The sequence below is a fragment of the Vanellus vanellus genome (assembly GCF_965231255.1).
Source record: "Vanellus vanellus genome assembly, chromosome: 7".
Taxonomy (NCBI): Eukaryota; Metazoa; Chordata; class Aves; order Charadriiformes; family Charadriidae; genus Vanellus; species Vanellus vanellus.
Window position 1 is genome coordinate 25,635,540 of NC_138912.1, and position 22,430 is coordinate 25,657,969.

Here is a 22,430-nt window from a genome sequence, read left to right on the forward strand (position 1 = left end):
AGAGAAGAGAATCCATTCTGTCTGTGGTGTTGCTTCATATATACGTAGTTTGGTTTTTGGTGTTTGGTTTTGGTTTGGTTTTTTTTTTTTTTTTCAAGATTATTTAAAGTGCAGTTTGGAGTAACTGTCACAGAATAGTAAATAACTGAATATGTAGTTGCAAAATGACTGATGAAGCTTAATTTCCGTGTTGTTCTTAATTTAATTGTATTTCTTTTGGGCCTCTCAGCAGAAGCTTGATCTTGTTGATCCTATCCAAGTGCACAACCTTTTTGTTCTCTTACTGTGTTTGGTGTTACAAGTCAGAAGCATCCAGTTTGGCTGTAGATCTTGCTGTTGACTAAACTGCTGATCCAAATGACAGCAGCAATTTTAGTATTCTGTGGTTTAGCTTTGTTTACAGGCCCACGATGGACTTCTGATACACCAAACTTTATCTGAGACTTTATTTCATCTTCAGCAAATAATGCAATAGTTTACTGAATAGTTACTAGATTGCCAAAGTACTTAAATTCCATAGCCTTTGTTTACGTTCTATCAGTTATTGTGTTTGTCCCTTTAATTAATAGCTGTTCTTGCCAGTATCCTGCTAAGTTTTCCTCAAACTTTTAATCCTGTCGCCTCTCTCTTATCAGTTATTTGTTGAACCTTTGATTGTATATCCTTATCTGGAATCAACGAAGAGATCTCAATGACAGAACCTAAAACTTAGGGCTTCTTGTTATTAATCCAAGGTTTTCCACAGCTTCTTTCTTCCAGTTTGCTTCTGTCTCTGCCTAGTTTGAAAAAGAGTGAAAGACAGTGGTAAATATCCTTCCTTGATTCTGGTACTCTCTTGAACCTTTCTGTTGAGTTTTGCTGGTGGAATTTATGCGCTGTGCCCTGCCTCTGCAACAAGTTTGCTGTTATTCTTTGGGGGTGTATTGCCATTAGCTATATGAAATGTCATCAGCCGTTTAAAGCAGTGAAGTTGCTGAATAATCTCTCTTTTAGAGGCAAAGAACTTAAAGGGAAAAACTTTCAAAATGAATGGAGGTGGTGGGGGTGATTGGGAGGAGAGTGGTGCACGACAACTTGAACGCGATGCAAGAATAAGACAAGTAGCCCCTGTGAATGGAGAGGTAGGACTGCTCCTTGAGCTCCTTCTTTGGTGAACTGTGTGTCTGTAGTAGAGCCTTTAAAATTACTGTGCCACATATGAGACAAGTTCTACCTTATTGAGCGTTGCATTCAAGGACAGGATAACAGAACCCAGCGCTAAAACTGCTTTCGGTCATTAGCAGATGAGAATAGTTAGTTTGGGAAGAACCTTGGAATGGCTTTATTGTTGATGTATTTGGAGAATACCTTTTAATGTGTCTACTCTGTTTATAATGTTCCTTATTCGGTCTGAATGGATTTTTTTTTTTTGTCTCTTGTGCTTCTCAGTGTAATGGCTGTTCACGCCTATGTACCAGAAGAAGTAGCGCTGCAGTTCTGTGTGTGTGTGTGTGTGCGCCTAATCTTCGAAGAGGAGTGACTGTACCAACTCTGCTCACTTTGTTTCTCCTGCTCTTAAATGGTTCTTCTAGGGATGGCTTTTCTGGAGCGACCTTCAATACTCATTTGTGTGATTTTGATTTAGTATGGATATCTGGTGGTGGTTTTCCTTTCCTTCCCCCCTCTCAAGTGTGGACACTGGCTTTTTTGTGGAAGGTTAGATCAGCCCTGCCGTGTGCATGAGCTCCACCTGAAAGTTGAATACATCTTCTTGTAGCAAATCCATGTATTTTTAGCTCTTATGATGAAATTGTAACTTTATGGATTTAAATATATTTGGCATTATGGATAAATGCATCTTTAGAGAGGAAATGAGCTACTTTTCCCTTCTGTCCCTTCCAGGATGACCCTGCCCCTTTCGGTTTACCTGGGAAAAGCAAATGTAGGCAGCCCAGCCTGGCATGAACTTGGGGGATCTTCCGTGGATCCTTGAAAACAACTGATAATTGTTAGTTTTCCTGCCCATAATTTCATGGAATGAAAATACTACACCGTGTCTGTAAGAGTTTGTTATGTTTTATCTGTAGCAGCCTATAAAAACTGTAAATACATTGGCTGTTTTTGCTGGATGTGGAATGTAACAAGGTCTGGTAAAGGTTTTCGGTTTTAATGCTAGTATCTGTAATACTTTCTTCATATAAGTGTTTGTTTTACTGTACCTTTATTTTAGAAAAGAAAATGAAATATGTTTTATTTACTTATAAATGTAACTGTTCCATCCCGCATACTGCTTTATCAACATAAAATGAAAGTTTTCAAGCACAGAGTTGTTTTTGTGAGGATTTCTTTCGAAGAAGGACAAATTATTTGTATATTTTCTTTTCATAAAAGCACATAACTAGATATCTTAGCTGGAATAAAAATTGGTAATCCTAAAATATAATTGATACTATTTTATCCTAAATAAACTAGTCAGATGGGCTTGGTGTGTCGTATGCAAAGGAAAATGAGTAGTAACTATGCAAACTTGGTAGCTTGCATTTGCAAACCTAGCTGTGTCTTCATAGCATTGTGTTTTACACAAAATTATTATTGGTATTTAAAGTTTCAGTTCTTTTTCCTGCCAATGTGTATGACAGCAAAATTCTTTCTTGGAATCTTTACATTCCCTTTCTTGCTTGTTTAGCACGTGAATGTGTCTGTGCGGTAAGGCAAGATTTGGGCACGATGTGTGTTGTATGGGGTGTAAGTGGTATCCATGGTACTCTTTAAAGCAATATTTTTATATTTTGAACCCATATTACATTCGTTGATCTCTGAGTTGTGACAGATTAAATATAGTGGGAATTGGCTTACACCGTACCTTCTCTGAATCTTTTTTTAACGTAGTGATTGTATGTGCCATATTATTAGACAGTTCTGTGTGTACGTGTGTCTATGTTATCCTCATTGTTCTTTTATTAACTGAAAATCATCATATATTTATTGAAAAAATAGAGAACAATTTTCAGAATAAGTCAATCTGATCATTATTTAAGTGTAGCAGCACATGCAATACTAAATTTGAGTACTTCATTTTTTTAGCAGATGAATTATAAGCAATAAACTGTAGCACCTCATCAAAATTCCGGTTCAGCAGTGACCCTCTGATTTTAAGGCAGTTCCTGGCCTAACAATCTGGTCACTTCAATCAGTAATTCATCACATGGCTTTTTATAAACTGTTTAAAAGGAGGTTGAAAGCCAAGTGATAAGCTTGATTTCATTCAGCCCAACAAAGGTTGAGTGAGTGTTTGCTGGAAGTTGGCAAAGTCCTCTTAAAAGATCACTTCCTACCAAAAAACCTAAAGGGTTGCACAGATGTGTAGTTAAGTATTCATTATGAAAATGCAAATAATGCTAGTCCCAAAGGAACATTCTTTGATTTTTTGAAACTGCTGTTGCTTTATTTGGTAACTGTCATGAAACATGCCTTTGCATTGATAAAGTGTCTTTCAGCAGATCTCGCAGAAAAGCAGAGGAGACTGTCCGAACAGCCAGTTTTCCCCATTTGGTATAGACCTGACATAAGTTTTTAGAAAAAATTACAAGCATCTGAGGAATTAAATAAAACTAAAGAACATTTATTTTGTGTGAGGAAAATTAAAATGGCGAGTTACCTACTTGTTTATACCGCATCTTTAATTTTGATTTCTACCAACATAAAAACATAAGAGAGCAAAAAAATAACAGGAACAGTAATAAAGAACACTAGGGTTTCAGAGGCTTGTTTTACCAAGGCTTGGTACTAGACTCTAATCTCGGCAACGGGGGAATTTTCTCTGAGGACCGTTTAGAGGACAAGATGTTACCTCTAGGTAATAGGTCCCAAGCTGCAAAGTTGGGTTTATTTGATTCAATTTTATTTTCGGAGGGGAGGGATGAAGAGGCTGTACTGTCTTCTGAGCCATGGGCCTACCACTGCAAAATGCTGAATTTTCTCCAATTAAAGTAATGCTATTGCTTAACAACAAAAGGCTTTATAAAACCTGGATCGCTTCAGTAACTGAATTTATAACACAGTTCTACAAAAAGTTATAGGAGAAAGTAAAGTGAGGTGTAAGACTGGGAATAAAAGGTTGGGGAAGAGGAAGAGGAAATTTATAAGCTGGTTTACCAACAAAAATATTACATCCCCGTAACTCTTCCCTAAATTCTGGTGGCTTTTAGCGCCTTGCTGACGATCTAGCTTCTGCAGCAGGTGCTCTTTCAAATCCTTTGATCTACACCCTTGCTTATTTTCTAGTGTATTAAGCATTGGTTACTGCTTTTCCACAACCTTAGTAATTAAATGCGTTTTGTTAAAAGCAGCGTCTGTGTTGATAATTGTAGAAGTACTACTTGGAGACTTGCAGAGGTAACCATTTAGAGAGAGGAAAAAAAAAAATCTGTGGTTTTTAAAGCCATGAAAATGGATTAGATGACATGCGCTGTTCTGGGAGAGTGTTTAAAAAACACAGATGGTTCTTCCTACATGATGCAGTTGTGATTCATTTTTTATTATTATTTGCTTGGTTTGGGTTTGAATTTTCTCCCCCTTTTTGGAACACTTCTCACCCAAGGATTGAAGCAAGATTACTCATACTGTTAGAATATCTAGGATTGCCAGCTCGATTGTCCTTCTACTTTGCCAGTGTTTTTAAAGAGCACTGTGAAAATGTAAACAAAAAAAACCCCAGAAGCTGCATTTCTCTAAGGTGTGTAGCTGTGTGTTACGAAAAGGACTTTAAAGTCTTGGTCTGAGTTCATGAAAGCGTATGAGGGGAGAGTTTATAAATTATCCATATTAAGGAGAAATCTTGTCCTTTTTATACTTAATAGATATCTACCTGAGGTTACACTCTATTTGAAGCGTCAATGCTCAGTTGCCCTTTTTTGATTGCTAGGCTAGTCGTGTTGGCTAGCCAAATGTTACAAGGAAGGCTTGTTAGCTTGCTAGAATGAAGCAATGTAAACATTCAAAAGGTTTATGCTTAAAGTTGTATTTTCGCCAGATGAGTTGCGGTCACGTTTTGTCTATGACAGGATCTCTTGAGTGCAGTATCGTGTAAAAGAGCAATCTGAACTTGTTTTCTGGCCGTGAAGTGCCATTGCTACCCTTGGTGGCCTTCTCTCCCCTGCTGGCACCTCCAGGATGAAACGCTTTGTCTGACATTGAACTCAAATTTCTCACATAGCGATTTCGGGGGAGGGGGGGGCTAATCTTTTATTCGGTTCTAGAACTTCCAAATAAAGAAAGGCAGAAGAAAACCTACTCAATGTTTGTTCTGTCAACAAGAGTTAAGATTTATATTACTTGTGGCTTCATATTTTGTATACTTCTGGTTAAGATACTGAAAGAAACACATTGGTATTTAAAGAGCATTTACGGAAAAGTCAGTGTAAAGGTGGCAGCTTCTTATTCAACAGATCCATTCCATCGTTGTCATGAACGTGCCTCTCATGGTTTCAGTGGGGAGATGGTGTCGCTGCTTCCGACTCTTTTCAGTTGTGCGGTGCTCAGAAACACACAAGAGCACGAGCTAGAGTTGAAGCTAAATTATGAGTGGTTTTATACTTCAGCTGACGTGGGAACAGGCACATCTCTCACAAAGCCTGGTGTACCACTGCAGCTGTGAAGAAACTGTAGCCTCTGTACCGTGGTTAGTTGAAATGGTTAGAAATGAAACTGTGAACAAGAATGAACTATAGTGCTGACAGGACAGGGGAGGAGAATCAGAACAAAACCAACTCAGTGAAGAGTTTTAAAGTTGCCACAAATTGTTGTGTTTTCCTTTGGACCCTAAAGGACAGCCTTTTAAAAGGTAGCTTCTTAGTAGTTGCAAAGCCAACACAGCGTATGATACCCATTTTTGGCCATCCGATGCATTGTTTACTCCAGGAAATCTCACTGTGGAAGTACAAATGTCCTCTGAGAAGCAACTGCAAAGCGGCCCCGTGGCATTCCACGCTTCTCAACTCTTCAGTAATTACTAAATTGGTTTCTTCATTAACCGACAGCCATGCAAAGTGATCCTGGGATCTGAAAGTCAAGCTCAATTCTTTCCTGTTCCCACGTCAGCTGAAGTATAAAACCACTCATAATTTAGCTTCAACTCTAGCTCGTGCTCTTGTGTGTTCCTCAGCTCCGCATAACTGAAAAGAGTCAGAAGCAGTCATACCATCTCCCCACTGAAGCCGTAAGAGCAGGCTGAAGAGCACTGAAGCCACAAAGCAGGCTTTGTGTTATTTGCCACTGGAATCCTTTGTCTCTCTATGCCAATTGAAATATTTAGTTGAAAGAGTTGAGAGTAAGTAGAAATGGCTTCCGATCACCACTCCTCCGGTGTTCAGAACTGTACTTAACTGTGACTTTACACTGTCTCTTTTTGCTTAAAAAGATACATGCAAGTGGTATTTTAGGATCAGTTTAATTCTGGTGCAATTTTTGGTAGGAATAGGTTAATAGAGAGTTATGTATCAAATAGGTCAGCTTTATGTCTTCCTTGGACTTCAGATGGAAATTATATACATAAGAAAAAAAAAAAACCAAAAACAAAAGAAGCAAGACTATGGCTTTAAAAACTGTTGTGAGGGGAGGGGACATACTGTATGTATAATCACGTTTGTGCATGCATACGTCCATGCAGGCAGTCATATTTTCTTCTACACAGATCAATCATTGTCTTTCAATTCCTGTCTTGTCTGGCATCTGCTGACCCATGCTTTAATTCTGTCAGGTCAGAGATATACGGGCCTTTGTAGTGTGCTTGTACTTCATGTCATGTCCCAGCGTTGTTGTACATCTTGTTTCAGAGATATTTTGCTGTAATGTTCTGTGACCTTTTCCATTGAGTGAGGCGGTTGGAGAGCCACTCAGTGAGGGAAAATTGAGCTGTTTTATTCCTCCCTAAGGAGCCTCATGTTTCCTTTCCACCATTCATTTGAAAGCTATCATTTTCTTGATTTTATAGCTGAAAAACACCATTGATTCACTGGATGCTAGATGCTAAGAGTCCTCCTATTGACATGCCTATTGACAGTTTTCAGTATATTCTGTGTCTAATTATCACTCTTGGCTAAATGATACACCTTGTGGACTTGAGCGATGGAGTCAATAGCTCTCGCTGTATTGTTCTAGCAGTCCCTATTGAGGTTGGTGTCAAAGCACTGTGATTTATGCAATCAGAAAGAAAATTTCTGCTGGTGTACTGCATAATTAAACAAAGTACAGAGTGACTGGTGACAAAACCAGGTCTGCCAAAGTCATCAGCAAATGAGAAAAGATCTCTACAGTAAATGGCTGAGACATTGAAGGATCTCTTTTGGCATCTTATGTTTTTCAATTTTCAAGTGTTCGATTTTTCTTCCTGGTATGTTGGAGAAGGTTGGGTTTTTTTTTTTCTGCTTTCCAGCTCTTCCATTAGATAGTATTAAAAACTAAGCATATTAATTTATGTCTACGTTAGTAAAGTTATGCTGCTAATGCTATTATAGATGGGAGTATTGGTACATTTTACATGATCGCTTTTAAATAATCTTATTATGTGGCTCGTACACCAAGACAAGGAAGTAAATTGACTGCCCTTGGAATTTGGGAAGTGAAACCCTTAGCATTTTATCCACATCTAGTTGTTGGTCATTAATGTTTGTAAATGCTATTTTTATTTAATGTGATAGAATGTCGTGATTTGCTCTGAAGTGTTATATCTTTAGAGAGAGAATAGGAAGCAACCATATATGGAAAGGTGCTCCTTTTGCATATGTAGAAATTTGCATATAATCTGTACGTATGTATTCAAATATGTGTTCAATGAGTCAATACATTGAAATCTTAAGAACAGATTTTTGTTTTTCAGAAATAGTACCAAATAGTATAGCTATTATGCCCTGCCTTGCAATTGAAGTATATCTAGTTGTTGTGGGGCTTTTTGTTTGATTGGTTTGTTTGTTGTTTTTTTAAGGGAATTTTGGCAGGTAGAAGAATTTTGTGAAGCATCATTGTGAAGCTTCATTTGCATGATATTTTATTTATTGATGGTTAGTGGAAATGCCTTGAAGCAGGAAGAGTCCTTATGCGCCAACAGCCAAATTGCCAACTCCATAAAAAAGTGTTAATAGTATTTTTCTTTTTTTACTCTTTACTAAGCAGTTTCTTGTGTACTTATGGGACCTTGAAGCATCTCATTCAAGGCTTTCCTAGTGAATATGAAAAATAGCATACTTGGCATTTCTTCCCTTGTCACTGTTGTGTGTTCTGCTAGTATTCACTGTGGAAGAAGGAATTTGAAGGCTGGTATGTGACTAGACCAAGAAATCACAAGACATCTCTGGAACTGCCCAGGGATGAGCCCCAGTGCTGGCTGTCTCCCCCTTCCCAGTAGTACGATTACTCACTATCACCAGAGAACAGGTCAGTAAACAGCAGGGGGAGAAAAAAATAAAAAAGCTCAAAATAGCCTTGATTTAACGTATGCTGTTCAGTCCCCTCAAATTTTCCTTTCATTATCATAGTAGAAGACTTGAGTGAAATATGCCAACAGAATGCCCTGGAAATGTTCTGTCTAAAGTTATCAAGAACAGGAAGATAAGGACACCCAACTGTAAACTCTGAAGAGCAGTATGGACAAGAGACCTGAGGGCTGTTGCTTTTGTTTTCTCCTTTTTTCTTTTTTTTTTTTTTTTCTCAAGCATGTGAATTCATGCTAAATTATATAGTGCCAGATCAAGCTGCTGCTTGATTCCGTGTGTTGTCAAAGTATTTTTAACCAGATTAGATATTTACACCAAAACCGCTTTACGCTGCTACAACTATCATTTTTGTTAACACATACAGATATATTCTGTAATAGATTCATATCACTGTTGACTGCTTTGCAATATTTATTCTTTCTCAGCAGATCTGAGTACTGGTGAGTTGAAACAGAGATTTGATTCTACAGTTACTATCCACTGAGTTTTGACTTTCTTACCTGTTGACGTTTGGCTCTTGACTGTTAGTATCGCAAAGTAAACATTGACTATATTTAGTCCCCTTTAAAATAGGATGCCCAGATACACCAAGACAAAATTGTGGCTGCATTCTACTTCTCGCTGTGTGTATTAAGACCATGCAGAAGTAAAATTGTTTCTATAGTTCTTATTTGTCATGTAATCTCTGTAGGTTTCTTTTTTTTTTGTTTTTTTTTTATTTAAAAAAAATCCAATTCATAACTTCAAGCTGAAGAATCCTGCAGCTGTCGTTATTATACAAACAAGCTTGTGGAAAAACAGTGCAAGGCTGAACTAGCAGCGAGCATATGGAGTGTTCGTTTTGGAGTGGTAGATGGGAAAGAATGCAAGGCTGCGTTTTCCCTCTGGGATTGTCAAGAAAGGTAGAGCCCTCCGAGAGAGAATCCAAAAGCACAGCAGATCAAAGTGTGTTTGTGACTGGAATGCCCCAGGGTTAGTGCAGTGTGAGGTGTAGCTTGGCAAATCACCATGCTTACAAACAAAAGAGTGTACTATATTCAAATCTTCCTCCAAGCGTTTCAGCATTTCAAAATGACAAATTATTGTTTTTGTTATTTCTGCATTTGGAATTGTTTATGCATTTCAAATGATCTGTAAAGTGAATTGTGTGCACTCAACAAACTTTTTCTTTAAAGTAGGCGGGTTGGAAAAAGCGATGCAGTCACATTAAATGCCAACTATTCTGCTCTTCATTCGGTTAGACAAACAGTAGCCTAAAAAATGGCAGTGGATTAAATTGATATAATGACAAGAATTCATATACTATACTGTAGATGGGAAGAGGAATAATGCAGAGTCTTTGAACTAATGTAATGCACTTTGATCTGCTATACATGAAAAATCTAATATACCTGTATTTGTGATGATTCCAAACAGGCTCACAATATGGTAAATGCAGTTTTTACAACCTGCTGTTAATTTTAAAGACTCACCTATTTCATCTAGGCAACCTTTCTTAAAAATAAGTATAAAACCATGTTTGTTTCAGTTGGACCTCTACTGAAGATTTCACAACAATGTCTCATTGCTAATATGTGTATTGAACAGAAAGATTAATGGAATATATGATGACTTGAGGGGTTTAAATTATTCATTTGGTGAAGGCATGTTCTTTCATGGAGAGGGAAAGCCTACTTTTTCTATATTTAAAAAACATTCACATTTTTAAAACTATAGCAATTTCAGGGTTGTATTTTTGGCACAAGGGAATCATATTGGAAGATGAAAGATAAAGATAAAATTCTGCTATGTATTAAATACAGGAACTTAGTTGTCCAAGTATGCCATTGAATTAACGGGGTTTTGTTAATTCTTTTTTCAGAATTAGTTAATCTGGGTTTTTCACAGAGGTCAGTTCTGTCTCGAAATATTCTAAAATGCATTGTTATTAGGATTGGGTTTTAATACCTTCATATTTGCTAGTACCTAATTTCACAAGTGGTTTCACTTGAAATAAGTGGATACTAAATGGAGGGTAAGATATCATTGGTTGAGGTTATTCACATTACAGTCACAATGCAGCCCATAAAGTTAGTCATGGCTTAAGCCCCTGACACCCCCACCTTTTTTTTTTTCTTTTCTTTTTTTTTTTTTTTTAAGGACTGTTAACTGTTCTAGTCCCTAATTAGACCAGAAACAGGTCTTTGCCATAAAGTGTTAAAAAAATAATTGATACATGATATCAGAAGCTGTAAATATTATTAAAGATACCTAGATTGATAAAATAAATGTAGTGTAGGACATCACCTCACAATACTTTTCATTTGCTCAAACTTAGAAGAAAATTTTATTAATGGAACGAAAATCTGTTTTGTGGTAATTATTTACTACAGAGTTAGTAACTATTAATTTTAACAAGTTTGATGATAATATTTGAAGTTCACTGTTCAAATAGGAAAGAGTAAGGGACGTAAAAGTTAAGAGCAAAATCTTACTCTGTTCTTCTTTTGCAAACCGGACTATAGCGTGGGCTCCAAACTTGAAACTTACAGGCACACTTACTAGCATATTTGCCACCTTGAAAAGTCCAGCTGAGTAGAGTGGTAGTGACAGCGCAGCCTCACTTGACGACCTGTGGAGTAAATGGACTCTGAAGGTGTTGGAAGGAATGAATGTAGCCTATATACTCATAATTATCTTAATTAGTATTTTTCCAATCATGTCTTATCAAGGATGAAGTGTATTCTGTTGGATAGTGATGCAAATATTGTTTGTGAAATCACTGATTTCTCCATTCTCGCGACAGAGAGTTAAACCATAACACAGGAATTTAATCTGTATCGGAACCCCTGCAACTCCACAGGAGTTTTTATTCCAGCCTCGTGTTTTCCTTGCGTCTGTTGGGTATCGGTCGCTGTTTTTGTGAGAAGGTAGCCATCAGGAAAATGAAAAGCAGACGCTTGTGGGTTTCCAACTAGCTTTCAAGCACGAAAACTACTTAAATTTCCTGACAGTTTGTTTTGTGTGGTGGTGTTTTGTTGTTTTTCTTTTTTTTTTTTGTGTTGTCTATACCCTCCCCGCCTAGCATTTGTGTATTTATACACATTAAAAGCCCCCTGAACCTTCCCTTCTCCACACTGAGCAGTCCCAACTCTGTCTCTTCTCATATGAAAGATGTTGCTGTTCCTTAATCATCTTTGTGGCTTGTCATGGTTTTGGCTAGCACAGAGTTAACTTTCTTACTAGCAGGTGGTATAGTCCCATCTTTTGGGTTTGGGATGAGAGTAATGTTGATAACACACTAATATTTTTAGTTGTTGCTAAGCACTCCAGGCCTTTCCTGCTTCTCGCGCTGCCACACCAGCCTGTAGGTGGGGAGAGCACAAAAGTTGGGAGGAGACACAGCCGGGACAGCTGACTCTAAATTACCAAAGGAATATTCCATGCTATATGATGTCATGCTCAGCATATAAAGCTGGGGGAAGAAGGAGAAAGGGGGGCACATCCGGAGAGACAGTGTTTTGTCCTCCCAAGTAAAACTATTACATGTGATGGAGCCCTGCTTTCCCGGAGACGGCTGAACACCTGCCTGACCTGGGAAGCAGTGAATGAATTCCTTGTTTTGCTTTGTGCATGTGCGCAGCTTTTGCTCTACCTATGAAACTGTCTTAATTTCAACCCATGAATTTTCTCACATTTACTCTTCTGATTCTCTCCCCCATGCCATTGAGGGAGAGTTGAGCGAGTGGCTGTGTGATCCTAGTTTCTGGCTGGGGTTAAACCACATCATGGCGCTTTACTGGACTCTCCCCAGTATGTCCACGCCTGTCTCGGAACTGGAGCCAGCAGTCCAGATGTGGCCTCACTGCTGCTGAGCAGAGGAGAAGGATCATCTCACTTGACATGCAACACTCCTAACGCAGCCCTCTGGGCCTCTGCTGCAAGGGCACGTTGCTGGCTCATGTTCAGCATGGTGTCCACCAGGACCACCAGATCCTTCTCTGCAGAGCTGCTTCCTAGTAGGTCAGCTGTGTAGCATAAATAGCAAGATTTTGCAATGATAACACCTGTTTGTGAGGAAGACCTTTTGTGGTTTTGATAGTGTAGATGAGACTTGTTCAGCCCAACTCATTAAAACTAAAGAGTAGTGGCTTCACTTAATGTATTTGACGTAATGTTTATATACCAAAGTCATAATTTACCAGTGATGAAACTAGTGATGAAGGTGTCTGATCCCATCTCCTGTCCTTATTGCAGCTGTGTTGTTTATGATCTGTACTCTAAAAATCCTCTCTCTCTCAATATTTACATATATATATATATCTTTCTTTAACCAAGATTGTTTTAATGATCAGTTTTAGATCATGATTTCACAAAAAACCTTGAATTGTTGTAACAGAGGAGACTAACCTGTGGCAAGACACTGAGCAACTGTGGAGTGGGAAAGTGAGAAATGATATCATAAAAGCTAATCCTGAGTCTATCCTTTCATCTTTTTTCCACATCGTTTAAGTTATGCAACGGCACATTCGTCATTCAGTTTCATCATTCCTTGCATAGCAGTAGCAAGGGATTGCTGGCGCTTGTCTTACACATGCTGGTGACTCTTGGAGAGCAGTTCTTCTTTTAAACTGTGACATCTAAGGTATCCCTTGTGAAAGACCTCCGGAACCACATTGTGTTGCAACAGTTTATATTTAAGACTGGATGATTTTCCGAATAGACTTACTTGGGCCCTCTGAGAGCCTTCTATTATTTCTACTAGTGAAAATGTGTACCTTTTAATGAAAATTTGTAAGGTGAGTCCCATTTGTGCACATCTGGAAAGGAAGACTAATTCTTTCTTCTTTTGGCACCTACTTTGGGGTGCATGGTGACAGGTAGCGAAAGAAAAGTTTGACCATGCACAAACCCAAGCTTTAATCTTTGTGTTGCTGAGAGTTACTGCTTTGGTAAAAGTGAGAGAAATGAATTTGATGCTGGTGGTGGCAATTGGCAGCACCTTGAAATGACCGCAAATGTACGATTTCCTCAGCAGTACCTAAGGTCAGTAAAGTCAGTCACAACTTTCACGCTGTTGTATGGATTCGCGCTTGTTAACTATTATGGTTATAGCTGGGATATCTACTGCCATATGTGATTTCACTGCAACTTTGCTACTGAGAGTGAAGACCAGTGGGTTTGCCAGGGTTTTATACTTTCTTCATCTAAAGTCTGGCCTAGCCTAGCAGCCGTAACTCAGCGGTGGGTTTGGCTTGTCATCAGGGTAGACTTCCTGGCACATTTAGATACACAGAGTACCACCTTTTACATGGAGTCTTGAATGTAGCAACCCACTAGCCAGTCTTCTGCTCCATTTGAGACAATTCGGCATACTTAAGAGAGACCCCGTCGTGTCGGCAATCTGCTGTTTTGTTGCGAACAAAACTGTTAGCTACTTTAGCTTTAAGTCTTTCTTCTAATACTTTCCTCAATTAAAGTGAGCATGGTTCTTATACTACAGATTCTCACACTTCAGGCTGCAGACAACTTGTTGTCCGTGTACATCTGGCAGCTTGCACAACCCTGGCTCTATCGCTTTGCTGCCTACTGCTTCTACAGATGTCTAGTGCTTTCGCTGCAAAAAGGAGTCTAGGTGTCTGTAATAACAGTTGGAAATGAGGAAGAGCTGCCAGCCTGCTTGCCGTTACTGTTAGGCACTGATGTTGTCCCAAGCAGAAATGGAGGTGGAAGCCACCAACAGAGCACGTAGTAATGTCTGAATAGTTCCACAAATTAATTTATCTTTTCAAGTAATGTTGTAGACAGGGGTGGGAGGTGTCAGAAACTTGATTTCACATTGGTTTTGGCCCCACTTTGTGTGGGATTTGTACTAGGTGACCTCCAGCGGTTCCTTACAACCTTGATTATTCTGTGACTTGTGATAGGGAAATGCATCCAAAATACTCTTTATATGACATAGCTAGCTATTGCGGAAAAAGTCTGGAAGGTGCTAGTATTCTTCAGGAGAGAAAAACTGGTAAAGAGCAGCCCTTTATTACCCACACGTTAATACCTAATTGCCAATTACTGATACCCCTTTCCTCTACCTAAAAAATCCTAGTGCTTGATGGATATGTATTTAATGAAATAAACTATACTCTGTCTCTGTCACTAGACATTTTTTCAAATGTTCTAAATTTAAATTGAAATGTTTGCACAGGTTCACCCTAAGGTTGCTGGCAGGTAGCATCGCAAAGTAGCAGTAGTAGTTTATATATATATATATATATATATATATTTAGTATTTCTGTTTTCCCAACTTTTGGAGATGATCATATTCAGAAAGCCACCGCCCTGAACAAAAATAGTCATATTTTGACTGAAGAGAGATTACCAACCGAGAACACATAGCGTTTTGACAGAACCAGATCAAAATGCTTTGAATTTTGGAAATGATTTTTCTCCTGCTATTGAGTAGTCTGATAAAAGAGGAACAGTTGTCATTTTGAAAGCAGTGTTCTGTACATAGTGAGGATTTCCAATTAGCACATTTTAAGACTTGTATGAGACGATGCTTAAAAATGGGACGTTACAAAATGAAATTATGTCATGGCACTTTCTAATAGAGTTCTGAGAAAAGTCATTGTATGGCAGTGCGTTTCACACGCTCGTCTTAAGGCAGTGATTCTTGTCTTCTCATTCCAATTACAGCCAGCCTTTCACAATTATCTAAGAGTTACATGTAAAGAGTATTGCAGATCGTATAAGGGGCATATTGTGTGCTGTATGCCACGTATGTGGCAGAACTCTGAAATACAAACATTATGGAATAGTAGTCAGAAAATAAATATTCAGTACTTGTTCTTCAGAATGGTAATTGCACCAGCCAGGCATATGTCTGAGGGTAAAGAGTCAGAGTCTGACCAAAGTGGTGGCAGATGGACAAAGGCAAAAAGTTAAGGATGTGCCAGAGAATAAATTAGAGTTACATAATGACAAATCTGTAGCTGATTGTAGGCTGACTGGCTACAGATCAATAAGCTTTCCATAGACCTTGTTTAATGCCCAAAGAAGCAACAGGAGATCCTGGTGGGGAAACGCTATGCTTTACCCTTTGGATAATATTAGGAGGGACCACAGATGACCTGGTTATGCAGCCCATACTCACATTGCTGTGTACTTGTTAGAGCAGATCCTCCTGGACTTCAGTGGGATTATTTTTGAGTAGTCTTCCAAATAGTGATTTCAGTGATTCATTAAAGTGTCCAGGTATAAAACTGTTTTCTATTATAACTGGTATTTCTCTGCTGCAGAAAAGCATTATCATTCATTCTAAAAGCAGTATGGATGGTAAGTGTAAATGAGATTTTATAACTCGTCACTCTTTTGCACACTAAGTTTAATTATCAGAAAAAGAAATATCATTTACAATATTTACACCAAAGGTTAAAGACATGAAGTACTTTATTATGCAAACAATGACATTTTAACAACAGGATGCATCCTGAAGGGAGCAGTTTTTTACCTTTAGTTTTATTCGCCAGTCTCCGACAAGTCACCTTTGAGCAGATAGTATTAGATGGTTAATGTACGCAGAGCTAGCTTTTACTTCCAGATTAGATCTTTAAAAAAGCATTCTAAATTTATGAATGCATCTTACAAATTGCATTCTACGCTGGGGAAGTAAGGAATGCCTTTTCATCTTAAACATACGTTTCCAATACATGATATTTAGCAAAAACAAATGAGTAGTATAAACACAACTTGGACTGCAAGTCTGACATAAAACCATATGGCACTGTCAAGTTAAAAAATACCTTTCCCTTAATGGTGCCTTGTTTTTCTGTTTGGTTTCTTTAATAGCAGAAATACATAATGGAACACAGAAATACATAATGGAACAGTCTCTCTTAAGAGATCGTTGGCTTCATACTGTCCTTTGTATGTGTTTTTGAGAGCTGGTTTTGACTGGGCTGGGGAAGACAGTGGCTATACACCCTATCAATTCAATGGGTCTTCTGTTTGTAATATAGGGGCTCAGGCTGCCTGGTTTGCGTTGAAGCATGGGGAGCTCTCCTGCAAGTTCTGCTGGGATGCCTGGCTGCAGCTGAACAGGCTCTGCTGAGGAGCAGCTGTGGTGTGTAATCTTTGCCCCAGAAAAGGCAGCTCAGCAGCCTGCGAGCACAGACTCCTATATGCCTGTTGTGTCAAGATTCATTCTGAGCCGTAGTGACTTGCTAAGAAAGTTTGTAATGTAAATAAGACAGAATCTATCAAGCTGCAGATCGTGAGATCAGAGCGGAGTGGAATTGTTATAGAAATTGTGGTTTAGTCGTTCAAACCAAGCTAGTCTTATATTTGCATGATACAGTGTTCTCCCTTCTGTACATACCTTAGCAGGCTGAGGTCGAGGGGATTCCATCCTCTCTCTTATGGATGCTGTGAATACTTGAACTTTTAAGACTTAGTTTGTCTCGACCACTATTTGGGAAATAAATGAAACACATCTGTTTGTGTTTCCAAAATGTTCTTTGGCAAGTTATATGCCTAAACCCACAGGAGTTTGAGGAGTAACCCAGCCCTGCCTTGTTTATTTGGGATGTTTTCTTTTTATCTTCCCTGATGTTTGCTGTTCTGTTTTGAATCTGAATACAAAGAAAGAGCTTCTGTCTTTAGTAGTCTTTGACTTTGATCCTGCTATTGTTTTCCTGTGAAAGAAGGAAGGAGTTTGAATCCATGGGTGTGCTTGTAGAATCAGGGCTATCAGTTGGGATTCCAGATCTTCGCATTAGAAATTTACTCCTTTTTTTTCTCCCACTGTTTGTGTGCTTTGCTCCTAGCGTTTTGGGATCCTAATGTTGGCTCTGAAGGCTTGATGTTCTAATATTGCACATACCCAGAAGTTAAAAAGCAAATACAAAGAAATACTTATGGACTTTTTTAGAATTAAAGAAAGATGACTGGAAGTCTTCTGGGCCGTGAAGTGCATGTCATCTGTCTGGCTATTGTTGGTTTTTCTCATATAGGACAAAGCTAGAAGAGTGCGGGGAGACTTTTCCTGCTGTAACAATGATAATTTGCAATTTAGAATTCAAAACTAGCAGAAGATCTCTTGCTAGTGTCTCTCTTCTGCTTTCTCTCACTACTGGAACAGGTTGCTAACTAGTATATTTGTGTTCTTGTGTTTATGTTGCAAAATACTGCAAAAGGATATGTAATGTAATTTTTGACAGGCTTTAAAAAAAACACTGAGGCATTACTCTAGGGATGAGTTGTCTGTTGTGTCTGTATATGCTTAGGGCTGTAGTGGTTTCACAGCAGGCCAAGCTCATTATACAGGCAGCTCTATGCATATTTCTGTCCACACCTGACAGTTTGCTCATTTTTCAAACCTGTTGAACCATCTTTCTCAATGCCTTTAATCTTTTTCTGACTTTTTTTTCCTTTAGCACTTTGGGAGTTCTCTGCACCTTTGTTTCCCCTCATACCAAGAGTCGAGTTGTTTGTTCCTCATGTTCTCCTTCTCATGCCAGTACTCCCCCTTCGTTTTTCTCTTGCCAGAAGTTCTAAGAGCCCTTTTCCCAATCTTTTCTGTTGATTGCCACTCTGGCCTCATGTTCTGTTTTGTTTCTATGTCCTTTTGTATCTCATTTTAGTTGAAGGAGCCCTGTAGAGTTTCTGGGGTGTGGGGACTGACCGAATGAGAGCCAAGAGCAAGCAAGTGTTGCTACAGCCAGAATAGGGCCTCGAGAAAACTGTGCGTTTTCTAACATTCATTAGCAGTAATATTTCCTGTGTGTATAGCTGCTTTTATCTGGGAATCCAAAGTGCTTTGCAAATATTAATACAGCCATATAACACTTCTTTGGGGCAGGTGATAACACATGTCCTTCCGACTTCTTGGTTTTAGTAATTTAATTTCCTTAACTCATTATGATGTATGGGACTGAAGGCTACATGTGATGCTGGGAGCAAATGAGATAAGTTAATCTTTCTCCTCTGAGAAGTTTGACTAGAATAAATAGTTGGGTAGATTTGAAATGAATTACCAAGAGACATTTAATCAGAATTTGAGTCTGTTAGAGTGAGGTGTGAACCCCTTCACACTTAAAAAAATTTTAGTGCTCTGCTACACAAAATTTATCTAGGAAATAGTAAAATGCAGTTTTCAAATAGTTGTACTTATATAGTTATATTCTTGATTAGTTTTGCTATGAGTGTTCTTACTCCATAATGAATCACAGAATTATAGAATGGTTGGAGTTGGAAGGGGCCCTAAAGATGACCTAGTTCCAACCCCCCTGCCATGGGCAGGGACACCTCCCACCAGACCAGGTTGCTCAAAGCCCCATCCAGCCTGGCCTTGAACACCTCCAGGGATGGGGCAGCCACAGCTTCCCTGAGCAACCTGTTCCAGTGTCTGACCACCCTCATAGTGAAAAATTCCTTCCCAATATCTAATCTATACCTACCCTCTTCCAGTTTGAAGCCATTACCCCTCATCCTATCACTACGTGCCCTTATAAAAAGTCCCTCTCCAGCTTTCTTGTAGGCCCGCTTCAGATAATGGAAAACTGCTATAGGGTCTCCCCGGAGCCTTCTCTTCTCCAGGCTGAAAAAGCCCAAATTTTTCAGCCTGTCTTCATAGGAGATGTCTCTTCTAGTTTAGCTTAATCTATTTTTTCAAAGTTTAATAAGTTAAATTAACCAGGAAGCAACCTTGTTATTATAGAATTACATTCTTGAACAATTACAGGTACAGATCAGACTTGTGTCGCATCTGAGCAGCCAGGAGAAGACCAAGCCTTGTATTTATTAAGGGCTTCTGCTTTTTGTCTGGAATGTCTCAGAAAGAAATAAAAGTGTATCTGCTGCATGTAGTGCATTAGAAAATTGAGCTAATGCTTCTGCAAAGCTGTTAAAATACTGAGGGTGCAGAGCACCAATTGTACACTTCTGTGGAGGCATGTCTGGGATTTACGGACTTACTGAAACCTGCCTGTGATTCTGTCCAGGTGCTCCCTAAAAGCCAAAACTCCTCAAATTCTATCCCAGCAAAATTTCCTGATGGAAAAGGAGGACACATGCAGAACAACCGGACATATAATGTTCTCCTTGCTGTATGAAATGGATGAATTGCAATTTGCAGGGGGGGAAGTAAACAGAGTCTCTCACACTTTGCCTTCCAGGTTCACACATACGTTAGAAAGTGATGGTAGGAGAGGTTTTTATTATGAAGAAAACTCTTATCAAATAGTCTTTTGTGCTAAATCTGTCTGAAGAGAATGTGTTGTACTTGTGCCACGTATACTCAGAAGATGGATGTAGCATTGGCAAGGCTTAGGTGTCATACCCTAGAAATGATCCGAAAGTAAAACTGTGCAATATAACTCTTCACACAGTGCAGCAGTAGCACTAAAAATTGTAACTTCTTGCTAATATGTGGTGCCATCCTTCGTTTATTGCAGTAATGAAAATCATTTGCTATCTGTGCTAGATTAATAAAATGAAAAAAAAAGATTCAAAAGCATAAAATTATAACAGTAGAAATAACTTTTTTGGTATTCAAGTTGTTTTCTTATATTTAAACTTGCTTTATCACTTCAAACTAATAAAATGGCTCTTTATAAGAGGCGGACCAACAATGGAAGAATGTCTCTGCTAAACTTCATTCTTTGAGTGTAATTTTCTTACTCCCAGATAATTGCATTTCTGGCTGGAGTTCTGAGCACCAGTCATGTCTCTTGCCCAGTCAAGTCAATGACAGGTGTGTGGTCTGTCTGATTTTGTAAGGATACACAGTGCTGACATGTCCTATTTTAAAGATGTGAATTCAGGTGTGTCTAAAGTAGAGGCTGGTTCTAGCACACGCAGTATTTATTCTTTATATGTCAACCTTTTATTAATCAGTGTGAAATATTTATATGTGTCAGTCTAGATTTGTGTGGTGACTTTTTTTTTTTAAATAGGGTTGTGCAATAGAACTAGATGAAAACAAAGTTTCTCTGAATGCTACTAGCGAGCACAACATTATTGAAGAATTTTTTTTTTTTTTTAGACATCACAGTGTAGTAAGAATTGTGAGTATTTAGAACCTTCTCTCTAAATTGGAGCGTTATGGATTTGATGGGTTGACTGGTTTTGTGGATGAGAAATTGGTTGGATGGTTGCATCCAGAGGCTAGTGGTCAACAGCTCAATGTCCAGTTAGAGATCAGTGACAAGTGGTGTCCCTCAGGGGTCCAAACTGCACCAGTACTGTTCAACATCTTCATCAATGACATAGTGGCATTGAGTGCACCCTCAGCAAGTTTGCTAATGATACCAAGCTGAGTGGTGCAGTTGACATCCCTGAGGGATGGGATGCCATCCAGGGACCTGGGCAAGCTTGAGAAGTTGGGCCCATGTGAACTTCACAACAAGGCCAAGTGTTGCAAGGTCCTGCACCTGGGTTGGGGCAACCGTGGGTATCAATACAGGCTGGGGAATAAAGGGATTGAGAGCAGCCCTGCTGAGAAGGACTTGGGGGGGTACTAGTGTGAAAAGCTGGACATGAGCCAGCAATGTGCGCTTGCAGCCCAGAAGTCCAGCTGTATCCTGGGCTGCGTCAAAAGAAGTGTGGCCAGCAGGTTGATGGAGGTGACTCTGCCCCTCTGCTCCACTCCAGTGAGACCCCACCTGGAGTACCACATCCAGCTCTGGAGCCCTCAGCACAGAAAAGACATGGACCTGTTGGAGCGGGTCCAGAGGAGAGACACAAAAATGATCAGAGGAATGGAGCACCTCTCCTGTGAGGACAGGCTGTGAGAGTTGGGGTTGTTCAGCCTGGAGAAGAGAAGGCTCTAGGGCAGACCTTATAGCAGCCTTCCAGTATCCCCCACAGGAAAGATGGGGACTAACTTTCTAGCAGGCCTGTTGTGGTAGGACAAGGGGTAAGGGTTTTAAACTAAAAAAGGGTAGATTTAGAACAGACGTAAGGAAGAAATTTTTTATTGTGAGGGTGGTGAACCACTGGCACAGGTTGCCCAGAGAGGTGGTAGATGCCCCTTCCCTGGAAACATTCAAGGCCAGGTTGGACGGAGCTCTGAGCAACCTGATCCTAGTGGAAGATGTCCCTGCTTATTGCAGGGGGGTTGGACTGGATGACCTTTAAAGGTCCCTTCTAACACAAACTGTTCTATGATTTAGTTTGTCCTATTTTTTTTTTGAGCCTCTGCTGAAGGAAAGAGCAGTATAATTTTTGTGAGAGTGGTATTGCTGGGCCTTCTCAAATTACTTGTAAAGTGCTACATAATTTGAAAGCATTGTAAGATTTGGATCTGACTATATCTTTTCAAGATTAAATTGAGTTAATCACATTGGAAATTTTGTTTGTCTGTTTTCAAATAACACAAGAAAAGAAGTTACTAAGTTTCTCATCCAAGAATGTGGCATGGCAATCAATGAAAATATTTATGCCATTTTAATATATACTGTTGGAAATATGTTTATGTGAACAGATAGTGATTCAAGCTGACGTTATTCTGCATCTTTTTCATCCTCTTGTCAAGTGCCAGAGGCTGTTAGGGTGTCCTGCCAAATGTTGTGCTTAGGCAAGGCAAGTCTGGAGTTATGGAAAAATAACACCTATGTTTAGAGTTTGATAGTGGGATTCTTTTTATGGATGTTGTTTTATGACTATGTATCAACAACAAAATGAGAATTAAGAGCACCTTTATCTTCAACTAACCCCCAAAGACCTTGTACCCTTGGTTTTATCTTGCCCTTAGAAACTTGCTGTTATCTCTCTTTTATTTAGTTGTTAAACTGGATGGAGCAGGTAGACCCCTTGTGGAATGCGATTTTTCAGTGTTGGTGCTAAGCATCAGGTGGTTCATGGGCAACAGTACAGAGCAAGGTAACATCATACTGCTGATCAGTTTTGGCCTCCATTTTCACTTCATTTTATTTCCTGGGCCACGTGTTCTGCTATCATGCGCCACTCAGAACTTGGTGTTTTGGG

At 39.2% G+C, this 22,430-nt stretch overlaps 1 protein-coding gene across 1 annotated transcript in view; it reads left to right on the top strand.

Annotated features, from left to right (window-relative positions):
- Positions 1 to 22,430, top strand: part of LRMDA (leucine rich melanocyte differentiation associated) — a gene marked incomplete at its 3' end in the record, with an annotated part of 700,831 nt that overhangs the window by 222,837 nt on the left and 455,564 nt on the right.